The following is a 25161-nucleotide window of genomic DNA, read 5'->3' on the forward strand; positions in this document are numbered from 1 at the left end:
GAAGTGTCACACATTATATGAATATGAAGTGTCACACATTATATGAAGCCTCTGCAAATGGGTTCTGCCAGTATTATGAGAGAGTAGGTTTCTGCCTCTAAGAGGGCTTCTTTTAAAGGAAGGAGGGAGTTGTGTGTTTGTAGCTAGAGCAGGGGCCGCCTCCATGGTTTTTCAGGCATATCTCCAGGTTTATCTCACTCTTCTGACCTAAACAACACTAAAAAGCTTACCTTTTGTGAAAAAATATCGTGAACACTATCTGTTGACCTAAAGAACTATAGGCTTTCCAGTCCTCCTCTCGCTTTTCACCATAAAGCAGCTATTGACAGAGAAACTACTAAATTGCTCTTGCCTTTTCATTCCCTGCTCCTAAGTGATACTAACAAACCCCCTCATGTTCCTTGCTCCCTGACTGATTTCTCTGCTTCAGAAAGATGGGAACATCCTGCAGTTTCCCAGGACTTCAAAACCACCATTGTTCTCCTGGCAGGGACTACCAAGAGTCCTGTCAAGAAAGGTCAAAGACATGGCTCAGTTCTGGAGACTCTCAGGCTCTGATCCAAAGCTTACAATTATTGTACAGAGTCTCTTAACATCCTTTAAGAAAGTTTAGATATTTCTCATGCCATTCATGAGTGGTGACAACAGGCCTCAACAGAACCACCAACCATGGACTGGCTGAAAATTAATCTCACTGCACTTAAAACCAAAAGCTCTGCCTTACTATCCTTATAAGCAGTCTTGGACACCTGGACTCAAAATTGGATCCTCTAAGACTTCTACTATGGACTGTCTAAGCAATTCAGCCACATAATTCATCAGAAGTGGATGGATCAAGTGCACAAATGCTTCAGATCAGCAGCAATATCCAGTGTGACTGTATATACAACTTTGTCGCTGCTCAGGTATGCTCATATGACCAATTAACAGCTGGCCTTTTTGAGGTAAGCATACAAACAGGTAAACCTGCATTCCAGAGCTTGCAATAGCAAATCTAAATAAATTTGAACAGAAAGGTTGAAAATGAATAATAAAAATGCTATTTGGTTAGCAGTGCATAGTCGCCAATTCATCAATTAATAGAACCAAAATTAATTGCCAACTCTGAAATTACCTCATCTATTTTCAAAAGAAGCTGACAGCTTGATGTATTAAAATAAGAATGATCACTTATTGTAAACAAATTTCAGTTTACACTCCCCCCCCCAGCTCTTTAATTTCAAGAAGAATGGTGCACCTCGTTTTTGTGTCTGCTGGACAACCTTCAGCTCTGCATTAGCTAATTAATTCGAAGAAGGAAGAATGTCTTTTCCACAGACTCATCAGTATAGCTAATATTATTTATATCTAACCATAAATAATACAGGGGAAAATATCTTTGAGTTCCTGGGGATGTTGCTCTCATTTTAACCCTATATCAATCCTTAGAGGATTAAGAAAGCAATGACAATACGTGGCATCACTGGTAACAAGAGCACCTCTGTAGTGTGGAGGTGAAGGTAATAAAGCATGGTCTCTGAAAAAGGAGCAGAGAAAGCACATGCATGCAAAATAAGGGAAGGAAATGCTGTGCAAATCTATATAAGAAGGACAGGGGACAAAGGTGCATTGCTTTAATTTAAAATAAGGGGGCTGGGGTGATGTGTTGTCAAGGAATAGTAAAATTATTGATGAAGGTTTGAAAAAAGAAAAGAGGAAGAAGTGATACAGGTAAATAAAACCACTGAAAGGGCAACACTTGTTGGTATATAGAAGGACAGGCTTTCTTCAGTCTGTGGTGACAACTTCATGAAGAACTCTTCATAAACTTGAAAAGATCACTTCAACAGGTCTTTTCTGAGAGGATGCCATAGGGCTTAACAGGAAAGCACAGAAGCCCAAGGCAGAAATATTGAATGGCAGGAAGAGCGAGGAGAAAGAGAGCAGCCCAGAGCAAGCTCTGTTTGCACAGGAGTGTTAACTCAGAGCTGTGAGAATATTTTAAGGAGTGTTAACTCTGAACTGTGAGAATATTTTAAGTAGCAGACAATGTGATTCCAGAGGAAGGCAGGATGCTGCAATGGGCAGCACAGTGCAGTGATTCAGGAAAAAGCAGGCAGGACTGATGTTAAACTTAAGTTAATGTTTCAACTATTAAAAGGCTTTAAGTGCCTATCTTTAATCTTCTAAATGTGCACATGCACAAGTTACTGAACTATATGTCTGGAATGCTGTCATGTGAAGCACACTGTTTCCCAACAAATGGACATGACTGAGCTTTATTTAGATAAAATTGCAGTGTACACCAGGGCTGACAAACATTTTTCTTCTTTTGAAAGGTTTAGCTATAAGTGCAGGTTTGTTTGTTGGGGTTTTTTTGTTTCTTGTTTTAATTATTTCTTTCATTCCCTAATAATTTTCCTTTTATTAATTTTTTTTCATTTCCCTTAAGCAGTTTTGAAAGCACAGCTGGAAATTTGGAAATTCTGAATCATGTGTACTGTTTGTGTATTTCATTTTAAGTGCTAAATTTAATTTCTACTCCATCATTTCAGGAAATTCTCTCTATCTTTTCATCTCAGGGACTTTAATGTTTTCTGTCTACTTGATACCTGCTAATTTAAGTATATGAATACTTATTTAAGTATTTGAATACTTAAATGCATTATGAGTAAATTGGCATATGTCATGGTAAAGTCACATTCTACTAATTCGTGTGTGGATTTCTACCACACAGTAAATAAAAGGTTCTTCTGTATGAAAATCATGCTTGAAAACAAACACACAAAAAATCTACCTGCAAAATGTTCTAATACTATAAAAGATCAAAATCAAGCTGCAGTACAGTTGACAGGTTCTCTTGTCCTTCAGCATGGCACTGCAGTAATTATGGTCTCAGTCCTCAAAAAAACTCAAAGAAGTAAAACAAAAAAAATCCCCAAACAAACAAACAAACAAACAAAAACCAACTAAACAAACTCTAAATGTAAGCTGTTGCAATCCTGAGGCAGCTCACACATTCATGGATGACTGAAGAACAGCATTTAAAACAGCTTTTTAACATAAAATAGAATTTCTTTTTGCCTTTATTTAACTCATGTGTTATTCCAAACTCACTAGCACCAGCTTATGCCACTGAAGTCAGCCCAGACAGACAAGAATAGTGCCCGTGTCAGGTCACAGCTAGATCCTTTATTCCCACTCTACTTTTTCCAGTCCTGCTGAAAAGTAGTGCTGTGGTTACTCCATTCCACCCTATAACAGCACCAACTCCAAGGTCTCACAACTGGCAACAATTTCTGTTATTTTTTTCTAAAATCTCCAGCTCCTAAAGTCCTACAAGAGGAGGTGCAACAGGTTGTGGTATGGAGCATTAGGACAGGAACAACTCTGAGAGAGAAATGGACTTACTGAAGTGAAGAAACAAAAATGATGAAGGGACTGTAATATCTCTCCTGTGAGGAAAGGCTGAAATAGGACTGTTCTTTGTGTAGAAGGGAACTTTTGGGGAGGAGGATTATTATTAATGATTCATCTAGTTAATCTTATTAAATCTCAACAAATCTTTCTACCCTTATTATCTAATTAATCTTATTAAATCTAGATAATACCTGAAGGCAAGGTGTAAGGATGACATAGCCAGGCTGTTTTCAGTGGTTCCCAGTGACAGGATCAGAAGTGATGGACACAAACTGAAACACAGAAGGTTACTCCCGAACATCAAGAAACACTTTTTCGCTGTGAGGGTGGTGACCAAGCAAACAGCAGCTTAAAGTGTATCACAACTTCTTTTCTTATGTGGAAAGAGCAGTACTCTAAAGTCCTGAGATATCTGAATCATAAGACAGAAGTTGCTCAGAAATTCCCCTCCCAGCCCCAACCCCAAGCCTCAGTTCCCAAGTAAATACACTTTAAACTCTAGCTTGTGTTATTTGACAGATTAATGTGAATCCTGACAGTTATATTAAAGATGGAGGAAAGGAAGGCAATTAGTTATCATGCATCGAAAATTGACACAAATGTAGCATAAAGTGGCAAAAATTAGTCCCAAATAGCGAGAAATGGCATCACTGGTTTTCTGGTCCTCTCTTCACCATTCAGAGGTTTTAGTGTTGACCAAGAAAAGAGGAAGAAGGGAAGCACAAAAACAGGCCATTGAAAGTCAGGAATGAAGAAAGAAGAGACAAGACTGAAGTGCAGAAATCACAAGCCTCACGTTCAGAATCTCAAGCTCAGAGTCAAAGAGACTTTCTGCTCTATCACAAGACTTCACAGATTCAACTTTTTCCATTAATCCTTACATTGGCTTGCATAATAAAAATGATAGCAGAGCAAGAACTTTGTATTTTGGTCCTAACCTGAACTGCAGTCAACTTGTGGCATTTACCTGTGATCAAAGTGGCAAAGTTCTGACCCTTGTCCTTACTGTCCTTCAGATTTAAAATGTCCCGTGTCACTGGCATGCTCTAAGGATAAGCATATGAAAGGTCATTAAATACTTAGATTCTACCATAATAAAGATAAAAATAGATTTGCACGTATCATATTCTGTCTTCTGTTGTACTTTTTTTTAGCAGGGATAGAGTACAGTTTCTTCATAGTAGCTTTTATGGGGCCATGTGTTGGATTTTTTTTGTTTTGCTTGTGCGTACAACTTTTGCTTTACCTCTTAAACTGTACCTCAAACCATTTTTTACACTTTTACCATGCTGATCCTCTCCTCTACCTCTCTTTGGAGAAGAGGCTGAACCAGTGTCTGTGTGAGGCCAAACTGCCTGCTGGGGTTAAATCACAATCAAAACCAATTATGTAATCTTTTTCAATTAGGTATTGATGTTCTGCCAATAAATAAAAAACTACTCTTGACCATGGACTGTAATTTTTTCTGATTTCATATGGCTTGCTTAATTAAATTAGCAACATAATTTGCATTTGTTGGATACAGTCGGTTCCAAAGTCCTGCCAGAAGGAAAAATAGTAGCAAGTTGTACCTCTCACAGTAGGGACAGCAAAGATTTCTTATTTTTATTTCACCTTGACCCAGTGTGAGCAGCATTCCCCAGCAAGCCTACCATTACAGCAAGGTTTAGAGGTGAGAAAACATTAGCAGTTGCAAATTCTATCCAGAAGGCACTTAGCACTTTCTGCACAAATTTGGCGATGTTCTTCCTTCACTTGCATCCTGCAATAAAATTCCCTGAAATCAATGGAAAGGCTTCTTCCTGTATCCTGAAATGTATCCTTCCAGTCAGCTGAAATCTATTAATAGAAGATACATTACGTTTTGTGAGCTTCCCTAAAAGTCCCTGCAACTGTGGAAACCTCTTTGCCCTATACAATTTTAAAATTATCTGCGGCATAATAACAAAAACAAACCCATGAATGCTTCCATGCAGTATCTCAATATCCATTCACTAGCTGGAATTTTCTCCTGGAAAAAAAGACTTCAAGGAACCCACACTGTGTCCCCCAGCTAGGTCAACACGGCCAACTATGCCCTGCAACCCCACAAAAAGCGTAAGATTCATTTATGCCTTGTAGCCTTTTTGCATCTTCAAGGCACTGATAGGAAATAGAGTTGTGTGTGTTAGCACGGCCCAAGGGAGCCCAGCTGTGGGTACCTTCCCTGCTGCTGCAGAATTGGAATGGCTTTGATGGCAGGAAAGTGTCAGTACTACCACTAGCAGCCAATACAAAGCCAATTCAGAACCAGCACACCCTGATTTTTGCACTATATTTGCCTTACTGTTAATTGTAGTCTCAATCTGAGTGTGGGGTGAGAAGTGAATTTCAAAGCCTCTGCCCAGCACGTTCCCGTCTCTGCTTCAGATTTGCCTATTTGTTGTGCAAATTATTCTCTTTCCCAACATTTTTAGAGTTCTGTCAACCAATGCCATCTGAGCACTCTGTGACCTGTAATGTATTTACCCTCACAGCACCCCTGAGGGCAGTAGAGTGCAATTATCCCCGTTTTACTGATGGAAAACTGCAGTATAAAATAGATTAAGCCATTCACACATGGATCGAGAGCTCCTTGCTCTACTTACTGTGAGCAGGTCATCTTGCTGCTAGTTTTCCACTTGGCTTGAATCCCAGTCAGCAGCTGAGCACCACGCCCAGCCGACAAAACTCTGCTCCAAGAAATCACCACGAAACCCCAAACCTTAATAAAATAGTGAAGGTATAAGTAAAAACTTTCTCTTGGGAATACCTCTAGCTCATGAATACCACGGAAGGAGGTGCCAGTTGCAACTCAGTCTCTCAACCACAGCAAAGACACTGTGGATGAGCTGTCCTAGGACATGAAGTTGCTGTCCTACCCTCCATTCCCAGCTCACCCTGCCGGCCCCTGCTTCCAAGAGGGCACAGTTCTGGTGCTGGTTGTGGGATTGTCTTGCTTCAAGCAGAAAACACTCATTACTGAGAGCGACCAGCAGCAACCTGGTCATCACACACAGACCTAGCTGAAGCAGGAAACATCACAGAGCTGCTCCCTGGTCTGTCTCTCAGAGCTATGAACTATATATATTGGGGATATAAATTAAATCTTATGGTGGAAGGACAAAGTCCATCACACATGAGCAACCAGGAGTCAGTATGATATGGGGTACACATTCTGCTCTAGTATTTCCCTCTGTTAGGGCCTTTTGGGAAAGCTTGCCTCTCTAGAATGTTTAGTGCGAAGCCATTTTAAAAGTTCTGGAAATTCTTCTGCTTACTGCGAACATTTTGATTTGAACTCTCCGTAAGGCCACCAGCAAGAACCTCCTGGATCGGGAACCAGGAGAAAAGGAAAAGCAGATTTTGTGCTGAGGAGAAAAGCCCACCAGTGCTATTCTCCAGTGACCACACTGTGCCATCCACCACTGCAAACACAAGGTCAAACAACACCCACTGGCTACTTTAGGGAACACCAGCTCAAGAGCCAGACACAGTGAAAACTGGAATGTCCCAAAAAGAAGGCATAATTACACTCACCAGCATGACTTGCTACTAGAGCCTGCATGGAAAAAAGAGCTGTATTTTGTTGTATTATCTACTTCACTTTTCTTTAATTGCATTTTTAAAATTTCATTATTTACTTCATTTCTGTTTTATTTTATCTTATTTTCATTTTTATTTTATTATGATTTATTTTAAATTTGTCTTAATTTTTTTATTTTATTTAAATTTTATTTTCAATTATTTAATTAAATCATTTTATTGTTTTATTTTATTTCATTTTTATGTAGTTTTTCATTTAATTTAATGTCTTATTTTTAGATTTTTTCTACTTTATTTTGATTTTATTTTCCATTTTCTATTTCACTTTTTAATTTATTTTCTATTTTGTATTTTATTAACTTATCTATTTTAAATGCTTTTTTATTTTTATTTTGTTTTCTATTTTCTATTTTAGTTTATTTTTTATTTTAATTTGGTTTTATTTTTATTTTATTTTTTCTATTTTTAATGAAAATAAAATAAAATAAAATAGAAATAGAATAAATAAAAATAAAATAAAAGTAAAATAAAAACATGAAAATAAAATAAAAATAAAATAAAAGTAAAATAAAATACATGAAAATAAAATAAAGTAAATAAGAAAATAAGAATGAAAGTAGAATAAATTTTTAAAAAATTAGATGAATTAACTAAACTAAACTAAACTAAAAACATAAAGAAGGGAACCTGTAATAGGTGCAGGAATTCAGCCCTTTTAGGAGAAGAGGTGCCATGCAGGATCTCTCCCTGCTGCAGGGACCTCTGTATATCAGGGCTGGCACCCGAGTTTTCCATCAGTCAAATGACTTCTGCCCCCAAACAATGCATGGCCATAGAAAACTCAAACTTTAAAAATAAAGCTTTTCCTACTAAGGTTTCTCATTTGACAGTGACTAAACAGTAAATTGTCCAGAAGCAGACCATATATTCATTAATTTTTTTTTTATCAGTACCATGGACAGAAGGATGAAATATTCATGTAAAGCAAAGACAAACTTATTCTTCATTGGTTTTTCGTTTTCTTCTGTTTTCTTTTATTTTTTCTTTTAACCTAGTGCTGCTTAGCACAACGACATGAACCTGTGAATGATTCTTGTTGCTGGTCTAAATCAGAAAAGAAAGGACAGTTTAGACGTGTTAGTAAAATCTTCATCTCCGTCTGCTTCAGTGCATAATTATAATAGGAGTTGTGACATTGTTTATATCATAGAGATTAAATTTTGCTTTCACATCCCAGACATTTCACGTTGTAAATCTTTTCACACTGTAAATCTCTTCACAGCTTGCTTCGTATCCTGGTCTCAGTCACTCAGGATCTGCCATTCTGGGTTAGACCATGGTATCACTGTGTGACAAATACTAGTAAAGGGGTTTGTTTTTAGCACTCCCCCTACAGGAAAAAAAAAAGGGAAAAAAAAGAGAGGCAGGATTTTGCCTTTCCAAACCATGTGTCCCAATCTAGCATAAAGGACAGGAATTCTTTTTATGACAGAAAGCATCTGTGGCCCACGACCTTATTCTGATTCCCCTTCCTTCCTCTGTTCACTTTTATCACTTTCCCTATTTCTTGACAACAATTTCAAATCCAGAAGTAGTAAACTGTGGTACAAAGCCTGTTATAGACATGAAGTGTGTGTGGTACTGCTGAGGTAAGATTGCCTTAAAAGTGTTAAAATATTTGCCACCTTTCCAGAAAGGAAAATCTGTAATCAAGTTTAAATACTAAGTTTGTTCTTAAGTGCTCTCCTCAATAAGGTGGGTTTATGAAGTACCCAATTGCTTCCCTGGTTCAAGGTCTGAAATGACAGTAACAGTAACACCTGCATATCCACACTAAAAAATACTCAGAAGAGTTTTCCTGTGAAATTCACCTCATGCTTTTGGCTAGCATCAAATTCCACACCTGACAAAGAGCTGATTCCTTTTCTTTTGGGAATTGCACGGATCAACATTTGCTGTATGAGTTTCTTGGCATCAGGTTGGCAGCAAGTGTTCTAGTTAACTGTATGCAAGCACAATTAGATTTCAGACACACTCTAATGCTATTCCTTTTTTCAGGTCAGTGATCAAATGTGGTAGAATGAGTTGAAAGGCAGCACATCCAAGTCTTATTCTCTAACTCAAGATTGGCATCTATTTTCTTGCCCTGCTGCCAACTTAGGTACAGCAATTTTTTTTTTTTTTTTTGGTGGCCATTAATTCAGTTACAATTGCTGTAGCCATAGGAATGACCTTTCCCTCATTCTCCTATTCAAATAAAAACCTGTCTTTCTGCAAAGGGTCTCCTTCACTTCTTCATGTGTGACAGTGGCAGCTCCTGATGCTCTTTCTATTCTAATCACTGTGAGGAACAGTATAACAATGCCTGTACTTCTCTCCCAGCATGACAAACACACTGATTTGCTTCATAAGAGGCATTTATGTGATTATTTAGGACCTTGCCCAAGGGTTTTGTATTTTGTATCACTGTGAGTTTATGCATGTATCCAAGTGGAGAGCTGTCCCTCTCTTTTTTAACCTCCAGTACCACAGAATCATTTAATTTGAAACTAATTTCTGACTTCTGCTGCTTCTCTACTTAAACACATGAACACCTACTGCTATTTTGTGCCAACAGATGCTCATGTTCTCTTAAATGTTTATGCATTGCAAAATTAGAACTGCATTTGTAATCATTAGACTTGATGCTAATTTAAATCTGTTTCTGAAACAGTCCAAGGAGCTGTAGAAGGCACAGATTAATGAGCAAAATCACAAGAAAATGTGCAAAAGCAGAAAATCTGAAATAAAACACAACACTGAAAATGAATATACACACTATGAGGGGTTAAGCCATACACTGAACAAGGAAACGTCACTGCAAACCACAGTGTACTAAAGGTGACATTGTTCATGCCTTCAGATAGGCAGTACCTTTCCTGCACATTTCAGACCAATAAAACAGAGCAGGTTTGTCCAGTAGGCCTTCAGCTATGCTTCAGTAATTTATAAGCACAGAATGGATTGGAAAAAATAATCATTATTTTTAGAAGTTTTAGCAAAACTCAATCATTAGCATTAATTCATTCTAGAAGAGGGGCTGTACACAAAGAGAATCAATTTGATATTCCGAAAGAAATATTCAATACAGACACTTCAGAATGGAAAATACATTTTAGTCCCAGTAAATATACCAACAGATAAGTCACTTAAAAGGCCTTCTCATATTTCTGAAAGTCCAGTGAATTTTGTCACCTCTGAGCTTCTGTTGAATTATAAAGTTAGTGCTTGAATTATTTTGAGTCTGCTTTGGAAGATGCAAATAAAGAGGGTAAACAAAACCAAACTGACCAAGCTAAACATTTTATTTCAATTTAAATTTTATTTTAATTATTTTTATTTTTATTTTATTTTTATTAAATTTATTTTAATTTAATTTAATTTTTATTATTTATTTTATGCATTTATATTATATTTTATTTTTATTTTATTTGAAATGGTTTTATTTGTTTTTATTTTATTGTATTGTATTTTATTTTTATTTATTTTTATTTTAGTTTATTTATTTGAAATTATGCTTATTTTATTTTATATTCTATTAATTTTATTTTCTTTTTCTTTTTTTACAAAATAAATATTTTATAAAATTTCATAAAATAAAAATAATTTTAAATTAATGAAAAAAATGAAATAAAAAGAAAAGCAAAAGAAAAGAGAAATAAAATAAAATACTGAAAATAAAAATAAAATAAAATAAAATAGGAATAAATTAAGATAAATTAAACTAAAACTAAAAACAAAAAAAACCACCCCAAAAATAAAAATACTGAAAATAAAAATTTAAAAATAAAAATAAAAATAAAATTAATGCAATAGAAGAAAATAAAATATCAAATAAAATAGAGAAATGACTTTGGGTTGCAGTTGCTGTCATCCTTCTCAGTCTCTTCCCTTCTCTTCTCCTTTTAATTGTTCAAGTCTCTTATTCTTCCACTCAATGAACATCAAATATTGTTTTCCCTCATTCATTTTCAGTCAGCCTTCTCTTTCAAAATCCCACTCCTCAAAATTCACATCTATTTAAGAGCCATTTGCTCAGTTTCATGCCAAAATTAGCAAGTCTTTCCAAGACATGGAAATCAAAAATATTTCATTTTCTCTTTCCTCTTCACACTGCAATAAGTGAGACTGAAAGACTTGGTTACTCAATCACGAATTCCCAAAGCCCAAATCCCCCTGATTTTACCAAAGTCAAACCAATCTGCCACAGACTTATTAGCAATATTACCATGATGAGTGAAAGGATGATGATTTATCTAGGAGGGCAGAACACAGCATTCCAGTACATTGGAATGTAGTTTACATCTTGGCAGATAATAAAAATGTAGATGAAATGCATACATCAAGTTTACAAATCACATCAGCCTGATGAGATTTTAAAGGCTGATCAGCAAAAAACCACTCCATTAGCTCTAATAACAAGTCCAGAGCCTAAATGGCCTCCTGAAGGAGTTCAGAAGAACCTGAAATGTAGAGTTCAGAAGAACCTGAAATAAGTACATCAGAACCACTGCTTTCAGTGCAAGCTACAAAACTCATGGCAGAAGAGAAAAACCAATTCCCATTACTTGGGTTAGCTGAAGACACTTCTGGAAGAGCAGAAAAGTCATAACCACAGTTGAAATAAAAAGCAACTTGGTTTGCATTGTGGCTCCTTTATAGTCAAGTAATATTGAAATGCACGTAACAGACTTAAAAAACTTCAAGGCTTCGCTGTGCAGAGAGTGAGGGAGTACAAGAATGAAAGGAACTCCAGCAGAAATGGGACTTAGTTCCAGCAGCTTGGAACTGCCGAAACAGCACTCAGCTGTAGAATTCCGAAGTTCTCACAGGCATGGATCCATGCTAACTGGAAACTGCATGTACAAAACCAAGGGAACAGAAGGAGCTGTGGCAAACACGTGAAGTTAAGGACTGTTTTTTAGAAGAAGGGCGAGGGAGAGAGGGTGATGTGTGTGTGTAGGGCCCAGAGGAGGAAGTTCAATCTGATCCTCTGCATGCAATGTTAACACCCTTTTGCACTCTGTCAGATGTCATCACTTAAGTCAGATACAAATTATTAACTTCGTGGCTTTTTCTGCTTTGGGGTTTTTTTTTTGAAAGAATACATCATGCATGCCTGGCAGCAGCCTTAGTTTTGACGCAACCTTTTCATCCCTCTGCAACGAAGTGAAAAATACATGGGGTCCCAATGTCCACAGCTTCCCAATGTTTAAATGATGATAAAGAGTGAAAAATTAATCACATCTCTCCTTCACTCTGATTGTCAGCTTCTGTAAGTGAATAAATTAATTATTTCATTCAATTCATAATTTAGTCTAGCCCTTTATGTCTTCTTTTTGATCCCTCTTGAGCTAGGATTTTATTTTGCTATAGTACACTTCTGCTGGTTTGAAGATGACACTGAAGCCACAAGCAACATTAAAAGCTCCAGGTATAGTAGGCTTGCTCTTTTCATGTTTGCTGCAACATGTTTCATATTAAAACGCCATTCGGGCATTACTGTCTCAAATAAAATGAAAATGTTTCAGAATCCCTGAGCGTTCTGCAAGGTAATATTATATTCCACATGTAAATCCCTTTCTTTTTCTTTTCCCCAGGCTTTTTCTATAAATCTCAAAGAAAACATTTGGTTTCTCTCAAAGTAGTTAAAACCTATAAAGATTCCCTTTAAATTATTTATCTACCACACTCCCGTCTGAAAAACTTCCTCTGTCTGAAGTGTTCTTTGAGGTCTTAAGGGATGATATATAAATATATTGGTCTGGCACAGCCTGGTTTTAGGTAGCAGGGGGGCCACAAAGCTGGCCCCTGTGAAGAAGCCACTGGAAGCTTCCCACCATGTCCGGCAGAGCCAGTGGCTGATGGCTCCAAAGACGGACATGCTGCTGGCTAAAACTGGGCCAAGGAGAGAGGCTGGTAACGCCTCTGTGGTGACAGATTTAAGAAGAAAATCGAAAGAAAGTCACAAGGTTTGGGATTCTAGTCAGAGAAGAGGAGGAGGTGAGGGAAACAACATGGAGACACCAAGGTCAGGGGAGAAGGAGGGGCAGGAGGTGCTCCAGGTGCCGGAGCCGAGGTTCCTCTGTGGGCCGTGGTGCAGCCCATGGTGCAGCAGCTGTGCCCCTGCAGCCCATAGGGATCCACGGGGGATGCAGAGATCCACCCGCAGCCCATGGGGATCCACGGGGGATGCAGAGATCCACCCGCAGCCCATGGGGATCCACGGGGGATGCAGAGATCCACCCACAGCCCATGGGGATCCACGGGGGATGCAGAGATCCACCCGTAGCCCATGGGGATCCACGGGGGATGCAGAGATCCACCCGTAGCCCATGGGGATCCACGGGGGATGCAGAGATCCACCCGCAGCCCATGGGGATCCACGGGGGATGCAGAGATCCACCCGCAGCCCATGGGGATCCACGGGGGATGCAGAGATCCACCCACAGCCCATGGGGATCCACGGGGGATGCAGAGATCCACCCGTAGCCCATGGGGATCCACGGGGGATGCAGAGATCCACCCGTAGCCCATGGGGATCCACGGGGGATGCAGAGATCCACCCGCAGCCCATGGGGATCCACAGGGGATGCAGAGATCCACCCGCAGCCCATGGGGATCCACGGGGGATGCAGAGATCCACCCGCAGCCCATGGGGATCCACGGGGGATGCAGAGATCCACCCACAGCCCATGGGGATCCACGGGGGATGCAGAGATCCACCCGTAGCCCATGGGGATCCACGGGGGATGCAGAGATCCACCCGTAGCCCATGGGGATCCACGGGGGATGCAGAGATCCACCCGCAGCCCATGGGGATCCACAGGGGATGCAGAGATCCACCCGCAGCCCATGGGGATCCACGGGGGATGCAGAGATCCACCCGCAGCCCATGGGGATCCACGGGGGATGCAGAGATCCACCCGTAGCCCATGGGGATCCACGGGGGATGCAGAGATCCACCCGCAGCCCATGGGGATCCACAGGGGATGCAGAGATCCACCCGCAGCCCATGGGGATCCACGGGGGATGCAGAGATCCACCCGCAGCCCATGAGGATCCACGGGGGATGCAGAGATCCACCCACAGCCCATGGGGATCCACGGGGGATGCAGAGATCCACCCGCAGCCCATGGGGATCCACGGGGGATGCAGAGATCCACCCACAGCCCATGGGGATCCACGGGGGATGCAGAGATCCACCCGCAGCCCACGGGGATCCACGGGGGATGCAGAGATCCACCCGCAGCCCATGGGGATCCACGGGGGATGCAGAGATCCACCCGCAGCCCATGGGGATCCACGGGGGATGCAGAGATCCACCCGCAGCCCATGGGGATCCACGGGGGATGCAGAGATCCACCCGCAGCCCATGGGGATCCATGGGGGATGCAGAGATCCACTCACAGCACTGGGGAGGTGCCTGTGCCAGAGCTGGTGGATGCCTGGAGGAGGCTGTGATCCAGTGGGAGTTCTGGTGGAGAGAGAGGGCCCTGCCTCCAGGCTGGAGCAGCCTGTCCTTGGAGCACTGCACCCTGTGGAAGAGTGACCGATGCCACAGCAGTTTTGGGAGGGCTGTGTGCCCGTGGGAGGGGCTCAGGCTGCAGCAGGGGTGGTGTGGCTGCTGCTCCTGAGAGCGGACCCACGCCGGGGAAGTTCAGGAGAACTGTCTCCTGTGGGAGGGACCCACTCCAGGGAAGTTCAGGGAGAACTGTCTCCTGTGGGAGGGACCCACTCCAGGGAAGTTCAGGAGAACTGTCTCCTGTGGGAGGGACCCACGGCCTCACAGGGGAAGGACTCCTGTCCCGGAGCAGCGGGAGGAAATCTCGGGGATGGACTGACCAAACCCCCAGGCCCTGTCTCCCTGCACTGTCCGTGGGAAGGAGGGAGGGGCTGGAGGGGTGGAAGGTGTTCTAAGGGCTTATTTTACTTCTCATTAAGGTCCTTATCTCATTCATGAAGCCTTCGTTAATTTTTTTTTCCTTTTCCCTCCTCTGCCCAGCTGTGGCAGGGGAGGGTGAGTGAGCAGCTCTCATGGGTGCCTGGTGTTGGGTCAGTGTCAAACCATGACAATAAATTACCCAACAGCAAGAATTTCAAAAACTGTGATTTAAAAGCTGGAGAAAGCATGGCTTTTGTTCTATCCAGTTTCTATGTGATAAAATAGAAGATTAGGACATAAACCCATTGGAAATCCTTCAAAAGGATTCTAGAGCTGTAAGTGGTGGCTCTGGATTGGAATTCTAGAGCTGATGCCCATCAACAGAAATATTCTCATCAGCAACCTTTGCATATCCACTGATTCTAATTGTCATAACAAGATCGTGTAAGAAGCAGATATGTACAGATGATAGTGAAGCCTTGGGAGGTTGGCATCATGGATTAAAATGCCGATTTATGAGTTAAAACAAATTCCAAGTGATGTTTGCAGGTTTTTGACCTGGTCAATCAGGCTTTTTACTCCTATGCCTGTACAGCAACAAACACAGAGTGGCAATTACCCACAACAGAGGTTTCCCACCATCTGTGACACTGTTCATGATTAAGAGCACCAGTTCCAAGAGTTGTTCAGACAAGTCTCTCTTTCATATGACCATACCTTGGATATGCACACATGTAGCACAGAAAAAAAGAAGTTATCGGGTTTGAGAGGAGGAGAGGGATTTTCTCTATGTTAGAGTGACATTTTCACAGTGATATGGGTCAAAACAAAAAACAGAAGGAGAAATGACGTTTTTTAGAGTGACAATGGGTTTTATGTACTTCAAAGCTGTCATTAAGTTTGTTATTGCCAGCTCAGAGTAGTTTTAGATGCAAAGCAAACCGGTTTGGGTAATGTGACTGCTAAAACACTATTTCATGCTTCCTATCATATGCTGCTCCTTCTTCCATAAGTCCCTGTCCCAGTGCTGACTCACATACTCACTTTTGGTATGAGAAGGAATAGTTGTGGGTGGCAGGCACTTAAAAACTTCAGTCCAAGGCCATACCACTGAAGCATGCTAAATAAAACAGTAAAGCAAGATCAACACAATCTCTTGCACCTGAATCTTAAGCTTATATACTCTGCAGCCAATCAAAACCTTTAACAATGCTGTAGAATCACAACCCCACATGTTTACCTGTACAGCATTGCATAATTGCATACATGAGATTGCCTTATAAAATCTACTCATCTCCTTTGATTGTGACAGTGCATTATTTGTAGGGATAAGAAATGTTATGGAGATTTTCCTGAATGATTAAGTAGAACTGGAACTAAATGTAATCATGCATTTATAGGAATGAATTTCTTGTTTCGTTCACACTGGGAGTTTTCATCTGAATATTCACACTTAATTTTAAGCATGCCCTGCATATTATGCATTACACATGTCATAGATGAGAAGGACCTGCATAATACTGATTTCAACAGACATAAACTTTTAAATTCTTTCCAGGCACATAGAAAATCAAACACTTCAGGACACGGAAAACATATCCATAACTTTCTATTATGTGTAGTTTTTCCTGTGTCACCGACTGCAGGTGACCCTGCCTTGGCAAGGGGTTGGATGAGATGATCTCAGAGGTCCCTTCCAACCCTAATGATTCTATGATTCTGTGAACAACAAACTTAAAACATCAGAAGATAGCTTGAAAAAAAATAATCTAATATGGAAAAATTAAAGCTTTATATATTAATATATTATCATGTTCTATAACATACCACTTCAATTTTCAATAGAAAACTGATCATAACATATTGAAACTACTTCATATTATGCTATAGATTTTAAATAGCACAGGCAAAATTCAAATGTAATTATCTTGTGTTAGGCCAGCTGATACAGCAACCAAAACCAGACAAAATTTTGCAATTAGTGTTCTGTCATAAATTCGTTCAAAGAATAGAACAATCCAGCTTAAATGCAGGTTAATGATTATAGCTCTTAATGTAATCTAATTACATAAATCAATTGGACCACAAGAGAGGGAGAGGTAGTTAACCTCTGTCAATAGAGAGGAGGGGAAGCTGTTAGCATCTGTGCAAAAGAAGGGAGACAGCATAAAAATTTCTGTGAGCAATAAAATGAATATCTCTGTCTTGTTCACAATTTTAGTATCTTTGTTACGAATTCATATTCTAAAATTCTAAAATGCTTTTCAAAGCATTTTATATGACCCCCCCCAGACACCCCCTCCCCCCCCCCCCCCCCCCCCCCAGTTTTCCTGATTTATATCCTTAGACTATTGGGGAGTTAGTGAAATGATAGCATTGCTATTTTAAACTTGCAGTTCTGGAATAAGATACTTAACATTCACCTTTAGTCCAGACAGGTTATCGAAAGACCAAAACCCTCATGGACAAAAGAATGGATGCTACCCAATGCTATGATGAAAACAAGAGAAAAAAAGGAAAATAATTTGGTAAGCCAAAAAGGGAAGCAAGCCGAAACACCAAACAAAGGCCAGAAAAAACCGAACTGTAAAATCAGAGCAATGGTTCCCATCATAATTTTCTTGAAGTTTCGCTTTTCTCTTTCTTATTGAAAAGGATTTGTATGCTCAAAAGCTTGTCTGCTTTCCCTGCAATCATATCGAATACTGCTTTTCCAATGAAGCTTCATCTTGCTTATGTTCCCACATCACCACAACCACAACAGCCTTACTATCCTGAACTTGATTTTTCCCCTGAACCATTAAGATTAGATGAGAAATTAGTGCAGATTCTATCAAAAAATGTTTTGCAAATGTGAAGTAACATAACTACAAATGACAGTGTGTATGAACAGTACCACTCCACTTTCTAAAAATGTCTTCTTGCATGCCAACTGCTGGCACTAAAATCCTAGAATGCTACACATGCTCCAGGCTCAGGAACTATGACACCTTTGATACCCAAGGAAGTTTTCCAAGGAACCTGACTGTGAACTTCAGACCAGCTTCTACAAGCAGCTTGCTATGCTAAGGCTCTACAAGACAGATACCAAAAAGTATAAAAAAGTCCTAATGGCTATGAAGTATTCAGGGTTTATACTTCACAAAGCAGTGCATAGACATACAGAGAAATCATTGTTCCTTTGCTAATCCTCACTAAACATTCTGTCGGTTTTCACGGCAGCCATAAAGAGGACTAGACTTTGGACATGAGTAAAAAGTACCCAGAGCTTTCCTCATATTAGACAAGATCACCTTATTCCCCTGAGTAAGAACAACCATGTTTGTAGTGCATTTATAACCTGTTTTGAGACACTTGCAAACCAAGCAATAAATACCAAAGTATTAGATATAGTTATGTGACTCTACTGAGGTCGGATTGCATTTTTCAAGGTATCCTTGAGGAAGTTTATACTTACTAAGAACAGTGACAGAAACACTGCTCAGAGGAAGAGAGTCCACCTATCACAGGAGTACAAAATGAGTACACACAGTTCATATATGAGCATTACATAAATTAGGGATCAAGAGAAACTATATTCCAAGATGGCACTGTCAGCACCTTCTCACCACTTTCTAATTCTCTACTTCTTTGTAAATGTAAAAAGCTTTAACATAAGTCACTGCTAGAAAAATTACTTCTTAATTAATAAAGTCTTAAACTAAGGCATTGATTATAAGTGGAGTTATAAGCTTGTCTACTAGAACAAGTTATCACTTGAAACATCATTTATGAAGACTTGATGGAACACACTAATGTTAAGAACAAATATTTTGCAAGCAATATATCCAGAGTTCCCAATATACAGAAGATCACATCCTACTATCAAGGTTCACTGGCTGACACATCTTCAAGACTCTGCAGCTAAGTCAAAATGATAATACAGCAGAAATGCAGAAATTATCCTCTAAGGATCTGCATCAGAGAGAATGCATTCCTGCACTTGATATGAATTCTCCATAGAAAAACATTATTCCATTTCAAAATAAAAACTGAATACTTTTTACTGAATAGAATGTCAATTCTGCATGTAAAGCAGAATCTTTACTTGTCAAATTTAGCTTCTTTTGGAAAGCAGATTAATTTGTCAGCTTTATTCTCTAATCTTTTCATAAGGTATTTTTCAAAATCCAAAAACATGTAAAAGCAGATGAAACAGAACAGGTACATGTTGTATTTAAAAAAAATGTTTCACCCTCCAAAAATAAAGTTTTGTGCCTAAAAATCCGCCTGAGCACTCAGATAAAGGTAATGTAGGAATCAAGGTCTCATGGTGTCATACTCAGGGCTGTCTGGGTCTCCTAGGCCAGTGAAATTCCCTATCTAGCAGCAGGCTATACAAATTTTCAGTTTAACCCAGACAAAAGTGAACTCACAACTTTTATATCATGTTGAGTCAATTTATTCCAACAGACGTTTTATGACCAGCTCCACTTTGGAAGTCAACCTACACCTGTGTTGAAGAAAACATGTGCTCCTAAGTGTCATTTTTGGATATTTTTCTCTTTACACACCAGTCCCCAGTACATAAATTGGAGCAAACATCCTTCATTCCTCTGTCTTGTCAACTAAGATTTTAATTTCCTGAATGCAGTGACTTATGTGTATTTCCAAGTCTCCCTGCAGAGAGCTCTGAATTCAGCTGGGGCTCCATGGTAGGTGCCAGGGACACAAAAGCACGGTGCAGGATCCAAAGCAGAAGTGATTCATACTGAATTAGAGCTTATAAGACCTCCTCATTAAAAAATTCCACAGTGGCTCTACTTACCATGCATGTCATCCCCTAAAGCACTTGCATAGCATCTGCCACCCACAAATAATTAACTGCCTAAGAGTGAGGAAAGGTGTGTGCAGCAAGTCAAATTGTCTGCTCCCCCATGTTCTGCTGTTAAAGGGATGTGAAAGGGTAAAAACACCAAGACAGAGCAGCGATTACTTCACCACACAAAAGCACAAGGCAGCAAAGAATGTTTACACTTCAGCACTGACAGAGCAGATGAACACAGCTACCACAGAGCAACACTATAAGCTCTGAAAAGATTTGCATTTAAGTGTGTATTGAACCCCCTCAGAGCTTTCCTGCCAACACAAATTGTGCTGGCTTGACTACAGTGGAACTGTCAGAATTCAGCAGCCCAGTCCACATGTACTTGTGGTTACAGGAGCACAAAGATGCTCACACAAACTGACAAAAAGTCACACAAGGATAAAGGATCATTACACAATGTAAATGCATCCAGCCTAGAAAACTGTGCTGCTGGAACAGAAAGATCACAACAAGGAGCAGCATATTTTCATATAAGCAACTGGCCTTTCAGAGAACAGATTTGCTCAGCCAGCACAATGCAAAGGTTCAGAGAAACAAGAAGCAAGGGGATTCTGAAATAGATGAAAATAGATGAAAATGGGGAGGCACTGAGAGCCATTATGACAAAGTCACTGTATTACTGACCAAATATCATTGCATTAAAACTACAGGGTATCACAGAGACTTTTTTCTGCTTATTAGCTGCCAAAAAAATATAGAAGAAAATTATAAAATTTATGCACAGACCAGATCCTTAGAGAGAGAAAGAACACGTGAGACATTCCCCTTACAGTGGCAAATACCTTGCTTGCATACGGGGAGAAGCAAAACTGGAAAACCAAGATATAGAGTGAAAGAACAGCTCTTGTGTGTAATGTATTGGTAGCACCAGGCCACAGCACTTCAGTAAACACAATCAAAGCAGCACAGCTGGAATTTGTGGCCCACTGTGCTATCAGTTTATGAAGAGCTGCTTCACAGAGACAGTGCCATCTGGGCCAGTTACAGACAACACCTCTTAGGCATGATGGAAATGATTCCAAGTCACTGTGTTCAACACAGTCTTCTATTCAACAAAAGAAAAAAAAAATTCAACATAGTCTTCTTTCGTCTTGCTTTCCCTTTGGTGCCTACAAAACAAGAACCAGTAGCAATGACTTTTTCTTAGACTAAACATATTACAATGCTAGGGTAATTTCCTGTCTACTTAATTCAAGGGATTTGGATGCAAAGATTTATAAGGGAAAAAATCAAAATAATTTTCTGAAAGTTTCAATATAAAAAAGTAAATCTCAGTTTTGGACTTACCTACTCCTTCCCATGTTATATACAAAGTACTCCTCTGGGAATAAGCAGACCCATTTTCACTTCTTAATGTATTCAGATCACATGGAAGAAATAAAAAGAAAATATGCTGTAATGCCACCAGCACATCATTACAATAAAGCCTATGCAATAAACCAGAATAAAACAGAACTATAAGGATATTAATATTATTACACTCCTGATGCCCAATCTGCCAACATTTTGCGTCAGCACAACTGATTCATATTTTATGCCTTTTTGTTTGCTTTTCTTCTAGCAAATTCTGCTTGGCAAAATGAAATCATTCAAGGGACCTGTCCTTTGCACTCCCAGCAGGACTGTAATAAGCAGTTAGTCCAGTATAAAACCTATCCCTATTTAAGAAAACATTGATAGATATAGCCACCAAGTGACACGTAAAGGAATTTATTCTGGAAAAACATCCTATGTTTAAGGTGTCCCATTGGTTGTAAATAACTTACTGAATATTCAGCAGTAAAAATTTCACTGGGCTACATAAAGCTACTTAATGTCCTAGAGGTGAGTTGTCCTCTCTGTGGAGAATACTGGGATCTTGTTCATTCCTGTGAGGAATGCTGCAAAAAGAAAAATTAATCCACAGAAGTTGGCCCTTTAGCCCCACCAGGTAGCTGCTCTTGAGGGCTGCTCCTTTTTCACCCTTAGCAGAAGACACAGCAATGACATATGTGGTAGACATGCTCAGTACATGTTCAAATAGGTACCAAAAATCGCAGTGAGTAACTCTGAGCCTTCCTGTTATAAAATTGCTTCAGAAAAGTGCTTCATTCCAGTACTTCTGCTGAAATTCATTGGCACTCACCTGGCAAACGTAAAAACAGAACTGCTCAGTAGGGAGCTGTTACCATCTACCTTCAGTGATTGGCTTTATAAAATAATTGCTTCTTTCATTACTCTCCAGGAAAAAACAATAAGCTAAAAAATTATGAACACCTCTGTCTTGCAGTAACTTATATGACAACAAATAAAATCTATTTTTATTATACTGAGTAAGGTTTTGTGTTGTTTAAATCTATAAGCAAACAGGCACAAGGACGGTGTAGGAAAGTGACAGGGGGTAAAATTAGAGAAAAATGGGAAATTATATTCACATTCCAACAGAAGTTATAACAGTCAGGGAATTCTACAGTGAAATGCAGAGGTTAAATGCAATGCCCCAAACGTCTGTGACACTCCCCACACAATACATGTCAAGGGAGATGAAACAAAGGGTGAAGCTGAATGAAGACACTGTGGTCAGGCTCTGCTGTAATCCCTGCAGGAATAGGAACTTGATGTTCTCGTGTAGGTGATAAACCACATAGCAGCTGTCAGCCAAGGGAGAGAGGAGGAGACGACCTGCTGCTGAACGAACAATTGTGGCAAAATCCCTCTCCTCAGGTGACCTTTGCTCATTATAATGTCATTGTCATAACTAACTCACACCTGCATCCCAAAGCTACCCCCTTCCCAGGTACAATCACCCCTCACTGGGAATGTGATCTTAATTTTATTGGCTGTACATCTGAAAGCCAAGAGAGAGAATTTTACACCTCTAGGCTGCTCAGTGCAGAGTCCCCATGATGGGGTGATGACAGACTGGATGGGCACAGATGTTTCAGCTTTCCTGAGCCTCTGACAGACCAATCAAACACAGAGGGTTTGAGGAAACCCTCCCTTTCTCATGACACAGGTCTTCTACTAAGAAGAAAAAATTCATTCAAAATAACTTGGAGCAGTCTTAGGACATGCTGATCATTGACTGGGTAACAGAACGACAGAGAAGTAAAATCTCAAAACACACAAATGGATACATTTCTGGAAGCAAACATATACAGAAAGACACTGGTTTATGGTAGTAAGATATTTTCATCATCAGAACCATTAGATTTAATCTTTCGTTCTGAAATGAATATTCTAGTTGGATATTGGCACAGAGCTGAACCCAATGAAGCATGAAATTACAGGAAGGTATTCTTATACTATTTGCTGCTTAAGTGCATCTGCATTTTTTTCACAGAGAGTACTCAAATCACTTTATAAATACCAAGATGCTATTTTATAGATGGGGAGACTGAGATGCTGAATGGTGATGTTTGCTGCACAGGAATGACAAGCAGTTTAGCAACAGAGGTTTCACACCTCCTGGGGCTTAATTCAAACCTCCTGACTCCTACCTCATGAGTCACGCTCCCAAGGCATGACTGTGCAAATAACTTCTGTATGTTTTTGTGTCTCTGACAAATCCTCTCTCTAGTCAAGAGACTTCTAGGTCGTCAATCAAAGAGCGTTAAATTCCCTTTGTCGCAATAAGCAAGCGAAATGTTTTTTCAGAGTTCAAGCTAAACAAAAGGAGGTGGGTTTGGGTGGGGTTTTTTGCTTTTATGGCAAGAGCATCAAAGCAACTTAACCATGGAAAGAAATAAAAAAGGATTTAAGAAATTAGTTTATTGGAGAGCAAACTGCAACTGTATCCCAAACCCCGAATTTGGTAGCTAGACACCCAGAGAGCTGGGGAAGATGGACGGAGTCACATTCGGAGTCCTTGCCCAGGGACTCTTTTCACTGATTAATCATTTACTGTAAAATACAGAAATAGCCCCAGGTACACAGAGCAGAATAAAACATTGATTCTAAGTTTTTGAATGTTTTTTGCTTTTGAGCTTTTCTTAATGCCTTTTGAGGTCTGTAAACATATATACAAATAACAGCAAAAGATATAAACAAATAATCTTCTACATCCTAAGACAGAAAAAACCCTACCTAGAATTTTCCCAGCCTAAATCCGTACTTTTCAGAGCTGCATCTTTGCAGTTTATTTTATAATAAACTTAAAAAGGTGGAGTATTTAATGGCATAGCATAATGAAGGAGATATCTTTTTGCTGATTGTTAGTTTGCAGAATAACTCAAAATGGTGGAAGAAACTATGTTTCCTAAGAAAATTTCATGTCAAAAACACGTTAAAGAAGAAGAATGTCTGGAGAGATGGAACTGCTGTGCCTGCATAGTGAGTGAGAAGACTTTGGGATTAATTTAAAAATACTAGCTACTTTTACCAGTATGCATTCTCAGACATTGCAAAAATTCACCAGATATTATGAAGTGCCAGCAGTAACCAAGAACAAACAAAGCAAAAAATTTAAAAAAAAAAAAAAACAAACCACCAAAAAAACCCCTCCCCAAAGCAAACATTTGAATCTAAAAGAAGTGTAAAAGCTCCAAGTATGGGAGAGAATAGACATAAAAGACATAGAACTTTTATATAATGAAATCGACTGAATATCAAATAATTTTTGACCAAAAAAAAAAAGGTATCAGTAATGTTTGCAATTGTCATTTTAGTGGAAAAAATTTATTCCAAGAGTGTGAATTTAGGATAGCAATTTCTCTTGCATTATTGGTGATTCACACTATGAAAAAAAAAATCTAATACTACTTTTTTTTTTTTTTAAACGTAAATTTCCACCAACTAGAAAATGAATTAATCTCCAATGCCAGGGAAAATCTTCAATCCATTCTATTTCAATCTACAGGTATTCTAATTCCTGCACTTTCCCCTCATTTCTTCAAATGAATATATTCATATTAATGATGATGGTATTCACATTCCTCCATCAGCACTTTTACATATTATTTCTAGCTGTTCCATCACCTTTGGAAGAGAACAAGTAAAACATCAGAACAGGCAAAGAAGTCTTTACAAAATCTTCAATCCAGTACTTTAAAATCTGGGATGTCCCACTAAAGAGACACTCTACAGCCTGAATGATAAAAAGAGTGAAAAACTTCCCTGAGTAAATTTTTATACTATCCTGAATTTATATTATCAGGATTTTTGGATCAGGAGAATGACTGGCAACTAAAATTTTTAAGATCCATGAATCTGTCCCCAAATCTCTGCACCCTTTAATCTACTCTTCTGTGCATTGTCAATTACAAAATACAGTATTTATTAATAATTCCTTGTGAATACAATGTAAAATTCCTATATAAAAGTAAGAAAAGTATCTACGCAGAAAAAAATTACCTTCTTTTTTAAACTCAGAAAGCAATAATTTATCTCTTATGAATCCGAATACTCACTTTTCAAAATATGGTGATGC

The sequence above is a fragment of the Coloeus monedula genome (genome assembly GCF_965178545.1).
Source record: "Coloeus monedula genome assembly, chromosome: 5".
In the NCBI taxonomy this organism is placed as follows: Eukaryota; Metazoa; Chordata; class Aves; order Passeriformes; family Corvidae; genus Coloeus; species Coloeus monedula.